The sequence below is a fragment of the Pelodiscus sinensis genome, chromosome 24 (genome assembly GCF_049634645.1).
Source record: "Pelodiscus sinensis isolate JC-2024 chromosome 24, ASM4963464v1, whole genome shotgun sequence".
NCBI classification, from domain to species: domain Eukaryota; kingdom Metazoa; phylum Chordata; order Testudines; family Trionychidae; genus Pelodiscus; species Pelodiscus sinensis.
In genome coordinates, this window is record NC_134734.1 from 15,827,607 (window position 1) to 15,844,343 (window position 16,737).

General features: G+C 55.1%; 1 protein-coding gene across 4 annotated transcripts in view; it reads left to right on the forward strand.

Moving 5' to 3' along the window:
* The first annotated feature begins 420 nt into the window (after positions 1 to 420).
* The window catches only part of SEMA6C (semaphorin 6C), a 145,485-nt gene continuing 129,168 nt past the window's right edge, over positions 421 to 16,737 (forward strand). For 2 of the 4 annotated variants that reach the window (XM_075908166.1, XM_075908167.1), the window contains exon 1: positions 426 to 633. The gene's annotated coding sequence lies outside the window, so the exon portion shown is untranslated. Of the gene's footprint in view, positions 634 to 16,737 lie in introns of all 4 variants that reach the window. The other 2 variants (XM_075908169.1, XM_075908168.1) reach the window with 2 other exon arrangements.

The window sequence follows — 16,737 nt, forward strand, 5'->3', positions numbered from 1 at the left end:
GGGGGGCCTGGCCGGCTCCCACTGGGGCGTTGCCACTTCCTGGGAAGTGTCCCCCTTTGGCTCAGCCCTGGGGCCACAAGGAAATCTGGAAATGAAGGAACTTGCTGGGGCGCAGAAATCTGAGCAGCTGCCACTTTCCCCTCGGCCAGGGAGAACTGGGGCCAGGGATTCACCCTCCCCGGCTGCTTTTCTGTCCCTCCTGCGCCCCTCTTCTGCCTGTCCCTCCCTCTGGTCCGCCCTCCCTCGAGGCACAGGGCTCCCCCGACGGGCCTGCAGCCCGGGCTCGCTCTGCCTCCTCTCTCCCCTCGCTCCCGGCTGCCGGGAAGCAGCGCAGGCTGCGGGCCGCCGGCTGGCAGGGCCGGGAGCAGGGGGCGGACTCTGGGCTGGGCAGAGGGAGGGGAGAGGCAGGGGCTGTGCGCGGAGATTGGCGCTGGCAGCCGGGGGGAGGGCTGGCTGGGCGTAGAGCTGCGAGCCCTTGGCATGCAGGGCTTTGTTATCCCCCCTCCCCCCCGCCGCTCCCCCAGCCTCGGCCGCCGGGGCGCAGGGACGGATTATAACTCGGCTGCGGGGCGCGGGCTGCCCCCACCCGCCGGGGATCGGGCCCCTGCCGGGGCGGGGCTGCAGGGAGCGGAGGTAAGAATGTGGGGAGCCGGGTTCGCGCACGGAGGCTGCCCGGCTGGGGGGGGTCCGGAGTTATGCATCTGACTTGCGGGGTGGCGTGAAACTTCTCCCCAAGGCGGGGGGGGGACCGAGCCGCTGGGGGGGGGTGTCTGTTCTGCAAAGGGGGGTGCCCGCCTTGGCACTGCAAACTGGAGCCCTGCGTGTTGGGGGGAGTAATGGGGAGGGGTGTGTGTGTGGGGGGGGAGGGTATTGCATGGGGGGGGGCATGGTTGCGACTCGCATCCTGTGGCCAAGAAGTCGTGTTTGGAAACCCGCGGCCGCAGCCAAAGCTCACACAGCTGGGAGGCTGGCGCCGAGCCTGCTCTGAGCACAGATCTTGGGGGGGTCCAGGGGGAGACTGAAGCTTCGGCCAATGGCCCAGAAATCTGCAGCCTGCCCCCTGCTGGAGCTGGCTTTTCGCCTTGAGCCGGGAGGGGGCGAGAGCAGGGACTGGGTCTGGGGGTGTGCGCTCGGGGTGCACCCCCTTTTCCTTCCATGCTAGGCAACTCCGAGCGTGGGGGGGGGGCATGAACCCTGGGGTTCCACTGGAGTTTGCGAGCCGGGCACAAGGGCATGGCACTTTGCATCGTCAAAGACTAAGTGCCCAGTGCAGTAGGGGAAATTTTAGGAAATGGGGGTTTTATAGGGAACAGACTGCCCCCCCCATCACAGACTGTCAGGGGGACCCCGCTTCACACGGGGCTGGCCCCCCAAATCTCTTCCCAGCAGGACAGAGCCGATAGAAATACAAGGAGCCCTCGTGAACTGGGGTGACTGCACGTTTCCCCGCCATCGTCACCCCCCACCCGTCACGAGCGGTGGCGAGCGGCGTGTGCAGAAGTCTGGCTGGCAGGCAGGGACGCTGGCTGGAAAGTTTGCCATTTATTTATTATTTTTATTCCCCTGGCGTCGTCGTTCAACACTGTGGCACAGGGGGCGAAAATAGCCGCTGGGGCTGGCACCTCTGCTCCTACATAGGGGTGGGGTGGGGGAGGACTGGGGGGGAGGAGAATTCAATCCCCCTCCTGTGTTGCAAGCACAAGTTTATTTTAATCTGGTGCCCTGGCTTGGACCAGCGCCCATTTGGGCAGCTTGGCATGCTTAGCTAGCGAGGCTGCTGTTGTGGACGGAGCGGTCTGGGTTCCCCCCTAAAACTAGGGATCCAACACCCCAGGGATTGCAGGGTGGCTGTTCTTGGAATGGAGGGGGCTCCGCGAAATCCTTTCAAGGTCTTGGAAGGCAAAATGCAGCCTGGGCTGAAATTCCTTTAGTGCCCTGGTCTCCTTGGTCTTGATCGGAGAGGGAGGGGGACCAGATGGTATTTTGGGGATCCTGAAATCAAAGGTGGAACTGCTTCCCCCTCCCCCGATTTCAGGATTATGGATTTGCTCCCAGATTACAACCCTACGGCACAATAAAATTCTCTCCACAGGCTCAGATTTAATTTCAGATCCTCTGAATGGTGTGTGTGGAAATACGTCCTGGAAAAACAAACACAGTCTCTTCTGTTTTTTTAACCCTTTCCGACCATCCTTTCCCTCCCGCCGGCTGCCACGCCAGCGTTCGCAGTGGGGCGTTGTTGGGGATGATACCTGTGACATTGCTAATGTGCCGGTGGGGCCTGAAAAGGAGATGGCTGTGTGCATGAAGGGCCCTGTTTGTTAAGTCAGAGGCGAGGGCTGGAATAGATCCTCGTTTCCTTAATAACTTGGCGGAGGCAGGCTGCAGTGTCAGATTCAGGAGCTGTTCTCTCAGGATAACGCCGTGCCTGGCACATCGAGGGGAGATTTCTTAGAACTGTGTTTGTACAGCGCCGTGTGCTTCCTGCCTCAGTTACCCCTATAGAAGAGGGATTGGTGCTAAGGAGAGTGAAAACTCCCATTGTGGGGCTGCTTCCAATAGGGCGGTTGAACTGAGTCAGTCTCCTTGAGCTCCTGAGTCCTGCGTGTCACACCCTCTTCTCTAGTCCTACGCATCATGCTACACCCTGGATTTGGCCCAGGTTTGGTCCATGAAGTGTAGACAAAAGCACCACGTAAGTTTCACTGTGATGTAGAAAGCTGTAATTCTTGTTATTTGCTATCAGGATTGGTAGCATGTAAGGACCTGCAGGCACGGACCATGACTCTGTTGTGCCAGTACATTTGTATTGCTATTATGTGTATTATGGTATAACCTAGGCACCCCAGACAAGGACCAGGATTCCACTGTGCAAGGCGCTGCATGTTTTTATTGCTATTAGGTGCATTATGGTACTGTTCAGATCAGCCCAGACAAAGACAAGTTCTATCCCAGGGACCGTACAGACATTTGCTCGGCAGTGGGAAAGATGTGAAAAAAAGTTCACGAATTCCAAGTTTTGTAGATTTTAGAACCACCAATTAACAGCTCCTCCAATCAGCATGTGATTCAGAGATGACCAACTGCACCCCTTGCATGGCAAAAGGGAACCGCCTGAGAGCAAGGCTGGTGGCCAAAAACAATTTGTCCAAAGCCATTTGCTGACAAAGAATAACCCACGAACCCGAAGAGGGAAGAAATTCATGGCTAGAGCTGTGCAGGGGTGGGCATTCCCTTTTGCGAAGGTTGAAAGGGGGGTTTGTTCTGCATACGGATGAAAACTACCGTACACATCAAAATTCTCCACGAAGGAAAATTTTGAAAACAAAATTCCGTTTGGGCCAATAGAAATGTTCAGTTTTGATGTTTACTGTGGTGGATTCCGAACGGTAGAGGAGAGGACAAAATTTTAAAAAATGTGCAACACTATGTCATGACAAAACAAAAAGCTGAAAAGACATTTTGTCTCAATGTGTTAAAACCGGACATTTCAGCATTGTCAGAATTTGGCCTCCGTCACTCCTGGTTTTGTTGTGAAGCAAAATTCCGGTGAAATTGACTTGATTTTTGTGATGTGTTTCCATTTTGATGGAACTCGTATTCTGATGGAAAATAGCCCTGCTTTACTGACCAGCTTTGTTCATAACCAAACCAGGGGGTAGCATAGCTTTGTGGGTAGGCTGCTGGTCTGGGATTCAGGATGCTGGCGTTCTAGTTCTGGCTTTACTAGCAATCTGCTGGATCACCTTAGATAAGCAGCTTCTCTGTTTCTCCTTTTTCTCTTTATTTCTTCAGACTTTGAGCTCTTTGGGAGCAAAGACTGTTTGTGCAGCACCTGACACGCAGGGGCCATGTTTTCATTCTAGGCTTATATGCCCAGCCCTCTTGCATGTAGAAGCTCGTATTACTCTTCACAGTAAGTTAGAGCGACTCTAGCTCTGAAGTGTTTCATACTATTCCAACAGGAAGCGGGTTATGCTGTGCCTATGAATTGTATTACACGCATCCTGAATCCCATTAGTGTGTGGAGGTGTGAAATGTATTCTAGCAGACCCTGGAGACAGGAGCATTATGCCTTGCTATAGACTGGTGCAGAGACTGCCCTCTGATGGATGGAATGGGAATGGCTCATCTGCGTGTCATGGGCCCTGTACTGCTCACAGCAGGGCTACTATGGAGCATCAATGGGAGCTTAGCTTGAGTGTAAGGACCCTCTAGATCTTGATCAAGGAACAATTAAGAGAGTGAGGAGTAGGGAGGGGGAAATCTCCCCATTCTGTGGTGTCCCGAGCCTGTTTGTCAGAAGCTGGGAATGGGCGACAGGGGTTGGATCACTTGATGATTCCCTGCTCAGTTCATTCCCTCTGGGCATCTGACATTGGCCACTGTCAGAAGACAGGATACTGGGCTAGATGGGCCCTTGGTTTGTCCCAGTGTGGCTGTTCTTATGCTCAAAGCTGAGGCTGCTGCAAGTTTGTGGAGTTACCATTGGCAGCGGGGTAAAAGAGTCTGGGAAATCATGTGTGTGTGTGTGTGTGTGTCAGGTGGGGGAGGGTGGAGGAGAAAGCTGCTTCCTCCGGCCCACAGATTCCACCCTCTGCCCAGATGGATCCCAGCACAGACTTGCTGCGGGGTTGTGCCGTGGGGCCACGGATCCCTGACCAGTGAGATGACGACGTCCTGCTGTCCCGTAGGCATTCCCCCTCGCCGCCCCGTCCGGCCCCGTTGCTGAAGCGCTGGGAGGTGCAGCATATGCGGGTGAGGCCTTGGCTTGGAAGGATGATGGGCGGCTGAGTGGTAGGGACGCAGCCCTGGATTCCAGCTTTCATTGTCTCTGTCTCTGCAGGGATCTCTGTCTCTCTCATTGGAAATTCAGGACGCGGAGGCTGCTCCTCCCCCATCCCCAACTTCCCTTTAATTATTATTAACAATAAAAGCGGGGAAGAGGCTCTGGAGAAGCAGGTGAGGCACTGGGATACTGAGGCTGCCTTTCCAGCCTCGATCGGAGCACCAACGCCTCTCCCAACCCAGTCTGGGGGCAAGGAGTCTTTCCCCTCCATCCCGCTAATATCGCAGCTCCTGATGTGTTAATGCCAGGGATGAGGAGCCTGAAATATCCCCCCACCCCCAAGGCTGTAAGGGGTTATGCCCAATGAGGGGGGTTGGCTGGGAGACCCCCTTAGACTCATTCTGCCTTGCCAGCCTCCTCTCCCTGCCAGGGGGGCTGCTCAGTCTCTTGATTGGCAATTAGAGCTACGGAAATCAGCTGTCATTAGATTAGAACAAGCTGTCTTACCAGCCCTGCCCCCCTCTCTGAAGTTGGGGTGGATGCCGGATTGGCAGCCCTGGGAACCCCCTCCCCAATTATGGACAGCCCAGGAAGTGTCCGTCTCCCACCCCCTTTGCCCTTCCCTGAAGGGACCCACTTTCTAGAGGGGAGTCAGGCTCTGTGACCTGTTCTGCCCTCGACCTTTCCCTAAGGCGACCGGTGAGCCCCAAACAGGGTGGCGTTGGTTGCCATCCGCGCTGCTCGTTAGGCCCTGGGACTGAGACCCAGCAAACTCGTTTCATGCAGCGAGGTGCAGAACAGCGCCCTCTCTTGGTGGTGACTGCATTGCCCATGCTCAGGCCAGTCAGGAGAGACCTTGGACAGGGTCTCTCTGCAGCGTCTGGGGCCCCTGCCCCCGCAGGATGGGATGACACAGTCCTGTGTGCATGCCTGACGGGGTGCACGTGTGCGGCAACTACCGATTTCCCCAGTGCTCTGATCCCGGGACTGCCTCTTCTCCAGGATCAGAAACAGCAGCGCGGCCCCTCCTGCCCATCCAAGCAGCGCAGGGCACCTTGTGCCACTGCTGTAGGCTGCATCCCAGATCCCTTTGTACACCTGACCGCTCCCCCGCCTATGACATCAACTCAGCCCTTCCTGCTCCAGCAAAGGGAATTCAGTTCTCCTGTGCAAATCACCACCCTTATGTGGTTCCCATTAGAAATGGTGTTTTTCTTCACGTCCCGTCGGGCAGATCTGGGAGTGGGAAGGGGGAGACAATGGGGTGCAGCAAGTGAGGCTCTGGGCGTTTGGGTTCTGTTCTTGGTCATGACCTGCTTTGTAGCCTCGGGCAAGTCATGCCTCAGTTTCCCCACCTGTTCATGGAACATACCCGCCTGTGGCAAGCATTTTGAAATGGAAGGGTGAAAAATTCCCCGCCCATCCTCCCCCACTCAGACAGCTGTTAACATCCTGGGTATCTCAAGGGTTAAGCAGCAGCCGTGTTCCACCCCAGAAAGGGCTGCACATCAGCAAGAGAAGAATGGACTCTTGTGTACGTACCGTGAGCAATTTCTGAAACATGGCTTGTTGTACAGGTGGAGCCGTATGCTGCCCTGTCGCTGGGGCCATGGGTGCTGGTTTGTTTATGTAGGGGGTGCTTGGTTTTGGGTGCATCACAAGGGTCTTTCTCCTGGGGGAGGGGCAAGGCTTTAGGGTTTCTTGCAGTTTGCTTTAATGCAGCTGGTTCTGGTCATGGGCTATACTGGCTCAGATGGGTCCAAATGTACCCGGCAGTTCCCTGTGTGTGCTGGTTTGTTATGACAGGGTTGCTTGTGGGCTATCGGGCCGTGCACGCTGGTTTGTTATTGTAGGGTCTCTTATGATTGCTGATTACCAGCATGCTGATAAGGCAGGTGTGTTGGGAGGCCACAAACCCAGTTCCTCGCTGCCCTGTGGAGGTAGGGTGTCTGTCTCCCTCCCTCCCCCTGAGATAACTGCAGCTTCTCGCCCAAGGAGGCCTGGGAGAAATCGATCCGGATCCTTTCACTTGCAGTCAATTTGGTCCTTCCGCGTTCTGGTCCAGAACCGGGCCTGGCCTTTACTCCCCCAGGGTGTCCATTGCGGGGTCAAATCCTCTGCCACTTGGAGCTCAAGGATGGAAAGAGCCAAGCAGAGATTTCCATTCCCAGGAGATGCTGCTCTCTGTTCTTCCTCTGGAAAAGTCTGGGTCAGTTCCTCCTCCTGGAGCCCTGGCACAAGGTCTAGCATCTATTTTTATTTCTGATATACAGATAATATATTTCCCTTTGGCTGTTAATTATAGCAAACGTGTGTCAGGCTAGGAACTGATCACGCTGAAATGATTGCTCCGCTGTGGCTTTTGTTTACACGCTGGTTTGTTATGGTAGGGTTGCATGTGACCGTGGTGCTGCATGCCTGCAAATTTTAGCATAGGGTGACATTGATAATGCTGGTCTCTCTGTGCTGGTTTGTTTCCACGTGGTTGTCTGTGACACACCAGCTTTTATTAACTACTGTCCTTACCCGTCCTGTTGTGACGGTAGATGTACACCCAGGTTGGCCTGGCGCGGGGGGGGGATGGGGGCAAAAGCACACCTGGCCACCATCCCGCCCATGAAGGATCCGCTGCTGCTGTCACCGTGTCCCCGCTGCTCTGCCCACACCTCGCGTGCTGTGCACTCACACCCACTGGAGTCCGTCACCCAGCCTGCCCAGACCCACCAGCTGGACTCCGTTCCACAGTCGCTAACTTATTCCCTGTTTGGAGCCATGTCTGGTACAATAAAGAAACCCTGTTACAGACACTGAAGCTGGGGTTCTGGGGTCCCTGGCGCTCTGCAGGCAGAGGTCTGTCCCAGTAGGATCAGCCCCAGGAGGGGGCGCTGCTCTTCTGTCCCAGCCAGGGCAAACCTGAGCCTGTGTTGTCCCTAGCTGCAGTGGAAAGTGTGGCTGGGGACCACCCTGCATTGTGGGGGGAATTGAAACCTGCCCTGCTCTGAGTGGGGCGTGTGCTGGGAGCTCCACTGTGGGAGCTGCCCTGCCCTGGGGAGGGGGGGAGGCAAGTGAGCTCAGGGGAGCTGTCCTGGCTGGGAGGGTCAGGCAGCTGCCCTGAGGTGGGGCAGGGAGGAGCTCTCCTGGCTGGGGGGCACTGTCCCATAGCTCCAGCGCAAGCTGCTCTCCCCTGCCAGCTCCAGCCCTGGGGAAGCTGGTAACCCACCTCCCTATCAGCGGGTGCCCACTCTAGCCCTGGGGAAGGTGGAGGTAGCTGCCCAACTGCTCCTGGGGTGGAACTGGACCCCAGATTCTGGATGCTGATGCCTTAGCCATTAAGCCACTGGCGGATCCACCCCAGGCCCAGACTTCTCAAGTCTTCCAGCGTAACTTCAAATGTTCTCTGTGACAGATGACGTGACAGACACCTCTCCTTTTATAATAGTATAGATATAGGTTATTATTAATTTTATGAATTTATTTACTTATTCATTAGGCGTATTATGGTAGTGCCTATGAGCCCCGGTCACAGACCAGGATCCTATGGTGCTAGGCGCTGTACATTTATTTATTAGGAGCATTACGGTAGCACCCATGAGTGCTAATCCCATAGCACTAGGCACTGCACATTGTTTATAGGAGTATTATGGTAGCACCCATGAGCTCCAGTCTGAGATCAGGATCCTGTGGTGCTAGGTGCTGTACTTTATTAGGAGTATTACGGTAGCACCCATGAGCTCCAGGCTTGGATCAGGATCCCGTGGTGCTAGGCACTGTACTTTATTAGGAGTATTATGGTAGTGCCCATGAGCTCCAGGCTCGGATCAAAATCCCGTGGTGCTAGGCACTGTACTTTATTAGGAGTATTACGGTAGCACCCATGAGCTCCAGTGTCGGATCAGGATCCCGTGGTGCTAGGCACTCTGTACTTTATTAGGAGTATTACTGTAGCGCCCATGAGCTCCAGTGTCGGATCAGGATCCCGTGGTACTAGGCACTCTGTACTTTATTAGGAGTATTACGGTAGCGCCCATGAGCTCCAGTGTCGGATCAGGATCCCGTGGTGCTAGGCACTGTACTTTATTAGGAGTATTACGGTAGCGCCCATGAGCTCCAGGCTCGGATCAAGATCCCGTGGCGCTCGGCATTGTACAAACACAGAACAAAGAGTTGGCCCTTGCTCCAGAACTCCCCCAGTTGAGTCACTGGGGCTCTGCATACCGGTTTGATTATGTTGGCTGGCTCCTTTGTTGTTGCAAGGTCTCTCTAGCGCAGGGATGGGGAACCTTTTTTGGGTCGGGAGCCACTGACCCACAGAAAAATCAGTCAGGGGCTGCACACACAAAATCCTCACTGACGTGGCGCCCGACTAAGAAGGAGAAAAACACTCCCCACATTCCCCTTCCAGAGTCTAGGGGGGGCCAGTGGAGTAAATTTTGTGTGCTTCTGTCCTGCGGTGGGGCAGTGAGGGGCTGGAATGCCAGCACAGGCTTCCTAATATGTGTGTGGGGGGGGGCCTGAGCCTCGGGGGCCGGATCCAGGCAAGCTGGGGGCCGCATTGGGCCCCCGGGCCTGAGGTTTCCCACCCCTGCTCTAGTGCTTTGCAGCACCTGCTGGCTTTGTTATTGTGGGGCCTCTTTCGAATGCTGGCTGGGGCAAGTGAGTTACTGATTGACCCTGCAGCTGGGAGAACTAATGGTGTCTGGGAAAGGCTGGCTTCCGTGCATTACTTTGCTGCGTCTTGTCCTGCAGCCAGCTGTTTGCTATTGTAGGGTCTTTGGTGAGCTCGGGGCAAACCCTGGCACTGGGAGGTTTGCCTCAAGAATGGCCTTTGGGGCTTGGCTCTGCGTTAGCATCTCAAGTCCCGTGACAAGCGTGGGGGCAGCGGCTCTTTGCCACTTCATCCCTGAGCTGGGGCAAGGGGTAGAGGACTGCAGGGCCCCTAGGAATGCAGGGGGAAATGGAGCAACGTTTGGGCTGTGGATCAAAGTTAATGGCAAACACCGTGCACACCGCCGTGATAGGGTAGAGAATTCAAATGGATCTGAGGTTATGGGACCAGTTTGTTATTGTAGGGTCACTCATGGGCGTTGGGGCTATGAAGCTGGTTTGTTATGGTAGGGCTGTCCATGGGCTGGGGGTGTTATGAGGTGGGTTTGTGATTGTGAGGTCACTGGCCAGCTAGGGGGCAGTGCGCGCTGCTTTGTCGTAGAAGGGTCGCTACTCCCCCCCCCCACTCCCTTCACAACAGTGTCCGCTGTTGCACGCCGTGCGAGGGGCACTGCCTATAAACCCCACTGCACGCGGCGCCACCTGCTGGCTGGGATGCTCTGACCAGCACCATTCTGGGTGGCAAGAAATAAAGGAGCAGAATTGTCTTGGCACGTTTACGCTTCCCCAGGCACCAAGGTTGCCTCCGCTCAGCCCCCACCCCGCTCGCTTTGCTCCTTCTCTGATATTTACAAGCCTTTGAAAACAACCCAAAATTAAAATGAGTGGATTGATTACTTCCCCCAGCCCTGGTTACCTGCTGCAGCAGCTGGAATCGCTCCTGCTCATGCTGCCGCTTTGGCTTTTACAAACAGCGTATAAATAAAGATCTCTAGTCCGGAGCCACCAGCTCCGTGGGTTACAATTATGCTCCCCCTTCCAGCCTTATCAGGGTGACCTTTCGGGGAGATGGCAGGGTGCTAGATGCATTACAAATGTGCTCTCGAGCAGCGGCTTCTGCAGACGCGTAGGGGGGCTCCGGAGGAGGGCAACTTCACCCATTGATTTTTTTTTCCCTCCCCCTGTCCCCTGGGGTTTGCACTAGGAATGAATACAAATATTTCACATTGTAATGGGGCCGGCTAATCTCCACGCACGTTTATAGGGGAGGAATGGAACGGAGGAGCGGGCAGGGTGGCGGTAGGGGACAGGGGCTCATGAGGGACCCGAGTGCGGACATCCAGGAATGAGAGCTGCCCAGATGAATGGGTTTCTAGTGACTGCCCCCCTCGACCCTGCCAGGGACAACGGCACAAAGAGACCAAGAAAGTGTGGAGAGGAGGGAGAGAAATCCATACAGTAGATTCTGACTTCCAGGCTCCTTGCTCTACCCACTAGACCCCACTCTCCTGCCAAAGCCGGAGTGCTGGCTTCCTTCTCCCCGGCTAAGTGAGTCAGCGCTAGGAGCTGACTAGGTGGGCAGCCAAGCCCTGGTGCTGGCTGTCCCGCTCCGCTGTGCTTGCTGTGCTAGTGGGGGTCGTGGCTCCATCCGTGTGCCTGGCTTTTGTTCCCAGCTCTGGGAAGGGAGTGGGGTCTAAGGGTCAGAGTTGGTGGGGTGGGGGAGGGGATCAAGACTCCCAGGCCCTATTCCTATATATGGAAAGTAGGGATGCGAATGTTTAACCGATTAACTAGCAGCGGCTGGGGGGGGCCGCTCTAGTCCTGTGCAGGGGGACTCCCCTCTCCCGCTCATCCTCCCTTTAATGAATTAACTGGTTAACCAATTAAATGGGATTTTACAACCCTAATGGAAAGGGTTGTGGCTCGCTGACTAGAGAAGGGGACCATTACAAGCATGCGACCCTACAATAACAAACTGGCATGCACACGGCCTTCAGATGATAAAGGCCGGCTGCATTTACTGTAACAACCCAACATCTGCTTTGCTTCTGTAATCAGTTTACGTGGGCATAACCTGCAAATAGTAGCCTGGCACGTACACAGCTCCACCATAACAACCAGGATGCGTGGGACTCTACGGTAACAAACCACTCTATGCACAGCAGAGCCCATGTGTGACCTTATAACAACACAGTACGGTGTGCACAGTCCTCCAGAACAGCTGTGCATGTGTGCAACCCTACAAGAACAAACCATTGTGTGTACAATCCTACTAAAACAATTGGACGAGCGGGGACCCTACAACAACCAACTCCTGTGAGCACGCAACTCAGACGTAACAAGGGGCGGGGACATGCGTGATTGTAACAAATCAATGTGCACAAACCTGCCGTTAACAGCTGGGGACATGGGCGACCCTCCAATAACAAACTGTTGTGTGTGCGCACAACTCTACCATAACAATGGGGTAGTTGGGCAAGCCTGCTGTAACAAGCCAGTGTGCGTGACAGAAATAAGAGCGTTTGGTTCCCAGCTTCCCCATACAAAGCTGGGGATGGGGGCGGAGGATGAAATGTAACACTCGGATCACGCCAGGGACGGGATGTTTGTGTTAAAAGTCATGGGAAGAGCTGGGCTGACTACAGGAGAAGGGGAAAATCTTTCCCAATCTTAGCTTTCCCAGCCCCTGCTGTGTCCCCTCCCCCCTGAGAAATTCGTTTTCCAGGACGGTGGGAGTGTGACAAGAGGGTGCCCCGTTTCAGAAACCAAGGCCGGATGGCTTCCGTGGAGCAATGTTGATTCATAGCAGCCAGGGAATCCGGCCCCTGTTCCCTCTTGCCCCTTAGGGAATCATTTACACTAATGCAAATGCTGCCCAAGCAGAACAGACATGGATCCCCCGCCCCAGAAGGGAGGGAGGGGAAGGATGGGCCTTGGGCAATTGTGCAACCCTACAATAACAAACTGGCATGCACATGGCCTTCAGATAATAAGGGCCAGCTGCATTTACTGTAACAACCCAGCATCTGCTTCCCTTCTGTAACCAGCTTACATGAGCATAGTCCTGCAAATACAGATTGGACTTCCCTAGTCCAGGCACCCTTGGGACCTAGGCGGTCCCGAATGAGGGAATGTGCTGGACCAGGGAAGGTCCCCTGTCATCATCCCCCTCAGCCTGCCACCCTTCTTCGCGGCTGGGTGACACAGCTGCCCCAGCCCCACAGAGTTGCTGCCCCAGCCACAGTGCCGGCACAGCAGCATGCAGCCCTGGCCCTGCCGTCGTGGCACCCATCCCGTTGCTGGGCAGCACGTAGCCCTGACTGAGCGGCCCTGGTCCAAGCCGGGTTGCTGCAGCAGCACTAGCCCCGCTGCCGGCCAGCACGCAGCCCTGATCGAGCTGCCGGCCTGCTGCAGCTCCAGCTGGGTTGCCCCTGCCCCTTTCGGGTTTTCCCTGCTGGGCTGCCGAGCCCAGCTGCTGCAGCACTGCCCCCACAACCAGGCCAGAGTGCTACCACGGTCCTGCTACTGTGACCAGGCTGCTGAGAGGCTGTGGCCCCGCTATCAGCGTCTTTGCCGTGCACGGGGTTCTCAGCTGCTAGCCCTCCTGCCCCGGGGCTCTCTCCATCGGGAACATCCGTGGTCCTGCCGGACCATGGATGTTGCCGGACAAGAGAGTCCTGATTTTGGGAGGTGCAATCTATAGCAGGGTGGCACGTACGCAGCTCTACCATAACACCCAGGCTGCGTGTGACCCTACGATAACAGACCACTCTGTGCACAACAGAGCACATGTGATACCTTATCACAAACACTGTAATGTGCCCAGTCCCCCATAACAATTGGGCACCAGCAGAGATCAGGCCCGGGAGTTCCAGGGGGACTGGACGCTGGGGCTGTCAGGCTCTGAGGACCACTGCAGGATCAGGCCTTTACATTGAAATGTTCCCGATTAATAATAAGCTGTTAAAGATAAAGGCGCCATAAAAGCCAGCACAGTTGCCAGGTTGGAGTCTGTAGGTGGGTGACAGAAGATGGAGTCAGTGGAGGACGCCTGGGCAAGGCTTTGAATGAGGGAGCCAAACTTTGTTCCAGAGAAGAAAGATGAGGTCAGCAAACAGGCGAGCAGTTACCGCTCACGCAGTCCTGTCACTGGGCCTGCATCCCGCTCCGACCAACAATTATTCTTACGCCCACAAAGGAAATAGAGTATCGGGGGGGGGGGGGGGGGAGCTCAGTCTCCTGACAACAGAGTGGACACCTGGGACCCCAATGGCCCCTTTGCCTGTTAATTGGAGCTCTCCTCTATTTTCACGAAACAACTCCTGTGATAAGCCACGTTAATTAACGTTACCCTGACCCGGTATCCTGTTCCCATTTCTGCCACCTCCTGATGGTGTTGGCGCTTTACCCGAGATGTTATTTGAAATAGCATCTATATGGGCTGTATGCAGCGTAGTGGGAACCGGGTGGGCCCCAGGGTATTAGCGGGACAAGGCGGGAGAGGGACCAGCTTCCAGTCCTGCCTCTTCTCCTCAAGACCCTGCCCCCTGCTTGCTCCTCTCCTCCCTCTCCCCCATTGCTTGCCCTTACCACTGGTAAAAAGCAGGAGGGCCATGGCCCACCAGAACCCCCCTGCTCTAGTGCCCCCGGGCCCATTAGCACCCTCCAGTCATCGGGGGAACAGAAAGGAGGGAGGTGGGGTTGTTGGCGGGTGGCTGTAAGAAGCCGCCAGTGTCTCTGCTCAGTCCACGCCTTTTTGTGCCTAGCAGAGCTCTGGATTTAAACTCCAGGCTGGTCCTTTGTCAGCGGACCAGCAGGTTTCCCTGGAGGCCGAGGGCTGAGAGGTCCGAGACGGCAGGGTGATCGCTCTGTGAGAAGTACTCACCCACCAGACACAGGGTGGCTTCTCCTCCTTGCAGGAGTTCCTTTGAGAGCGCAGGGATTGTCTGGGGCCACCATATCGCGGTGTTGGCACAGTCAGGGCCCACCATGTTGGGGTAGGCCTGGGTAGGTCCCATGGATTTTGACAGGTGTGTTGGGTGGGGAGCTGGTTGCTCTAACAGCGCAGCTATGGGTGCAGAGTTCGATCTGTCGTTCTGACAGGGTCTGGTGCCGCTTTGAGTTGACCTGTCCGGGGTCTGCAGGGAGCTGGGTTCTGAGGAGGAGGTTGGGACGTTGTAGGAGGGGGTTCGGGGAAGGTTGCTTTCAGGCTGGGGACCCCATCGAGGCTGGGTTGTAGTAATTGACAAGCGGGGCGGGGGTGTGATTGGAGGGCGGTTTATTTTTGTACAGAAGCAGGTTTTCTCTGGGTATTTGGGTGGTCCATTTCATGGGGTGATCTACTTCTGTGGTGGAGGTGTAACCCACCCCTGTCTAGATGTGACGTCATGGCCTATCTCTTCCCAACTGAAATGGGTTCACTAAATGATATTTGCTTCCCCCTCCTCGTTCATCTGCGCTGGCCTCCTTCCCGTGCTATCAGTAGAGATAGTGGCTTAATCAAACATGTACATTCTTAAAAGCTCTCATTCAAAACCCTGCTGAGGCCAAAGCCCTGCTGAGGCCAGTTATAACCAAAACACGGCTCCGGCAGACCCTCAGGCCTAGGCCTTGTCTCCAGCTTCTCTTGAGCTTTCCCACACGCCCAGCCTCAGTTTCCCATAGTGTGTGAATGAGGCTCATCTCACCTCGGCCACATCTGAGGCATGTGGGGAGCTTGGGTGTTTGTTGGGGGAGGGAGAACCCTGGGGAGCTAAGGGGATTGAACCCAAGGGCAACCATTTGGATTGAAGCTGTCAGGCGTTGCCCTGTAGTCGGACATTCTGGCGGTTGTCCAGCCCTGGGCAGGCCGCGGTGGTTCCCTGCGGGCCCCGTGTCTGTAGCTATGGCTACACTGCAATCAGAAACAAGTCCCTGAGCCCCCTCGAAGGGGGAGGGTCTCATAGCCCAGGCTCCAAACATCTACACTATTATTATTGGCCCCACGAGCCTGAGTCAATTGATCTGGGCTCTGAGGCGGGCACCACGGGGCCTTTATTGCAGTGTGGTATCAAAACATGACTGGTGTGGAGAAAGTGGATAAGGAAAAAGTGATTTACCTGTTCCCATAATGTAAGAATTAGGGGTCATCCAATGAAATTTATAGGTGGCAGGTTTAAAATAAACAGAACAGATTAATTCTTCACACAGCGCTCAGTCAACCTGTGGAACTCCTTGCCAGAGGATATTGTGAAGACCAGGATTTTAACTGGGTTCAAAAAAGAGCTAGATAAATTCAGGGAGGGTAGGTTTATCAATGGCTATTAGCTAGGATGGGCAGGGATGTTGTCCCTAGCCTTTGTTTGTCAGAAGCTGTGCATGGGTGATATGTGAGGGATCAATTGATGATTCCCTGGTCTATTCATTCCCTCTGTGGCACCTGTCATTGGCCACTGTCGGCAGACAGGACACTGGGCTAGAAGGACCTTTAGTCTGACCCAGTATGGCCGTTCTTATGTTCTAGATGAACGTGGTGGGGTCAGGTCCTTGTTGCCAGAGTTGGCCCTGCTGGGAAAGCCACACGGGTGGCATTGGCTGCCCTTCGCACTGAGGCTGTGTCTAGACTACACAGTTCTTCTGGAAAAAAATATGCAAATTGCGAACCACAATTTGTGAATCTTTTTCCACTTCTTTTTTCGGAAGAGGCTTTTCCGACATTTGGCTCATCTGCACTGGGCCAAATGTCGGAAAAAAAACCCTTTTTGGAACATCTCTTCTTCCTTGTAAAATGAGGTTTACAGGGATGCCAAAAAACTGCATCTGTTCTTCCAAAAAAAAAAAAAAAAATCCACGTTCCTTGGACACGGCAGACGTACCCTGAGTGAGCAGGCCAACAAGCACTGTGGAGTTGTCGGCGTGGCACTGAGCGCCGCACCCCGGCCTGTGGGTATTTTCTGGGCTTTGCTGATCTGGCACCTTGTGTGCCAGGGCAGCAAAATGCCCATGGTAGGCAGGGTTGGCTGCATTTACAGAGGGGAAAGGACCTAGTCTTGGGCACGCAGGAGATCAGAGACGAGAACCCAGGAGTCCTGGTGGACACGTTCAGCTGCTTTAATCAGTAGACGCGCGCTCTGGTCCTAGAACTGTGAACTGAAACCCATGAATCCTGACTCCCAACTCGACACATTAGCCACCATGCTGCTCCTGGGGACAACGTTAGAAGAACCCAGGAGTCCTGACTCCCAGCCCCCTGCCCTAACACACTAGATCCCCCTTTTCGCCCACAGCCTGCAAGAGAAGCCAGCAAGCCTGCCTGCAACACTAGAGAGCACAAGAGAGTGAAAGGGCGACTGTAGAAAACTTGG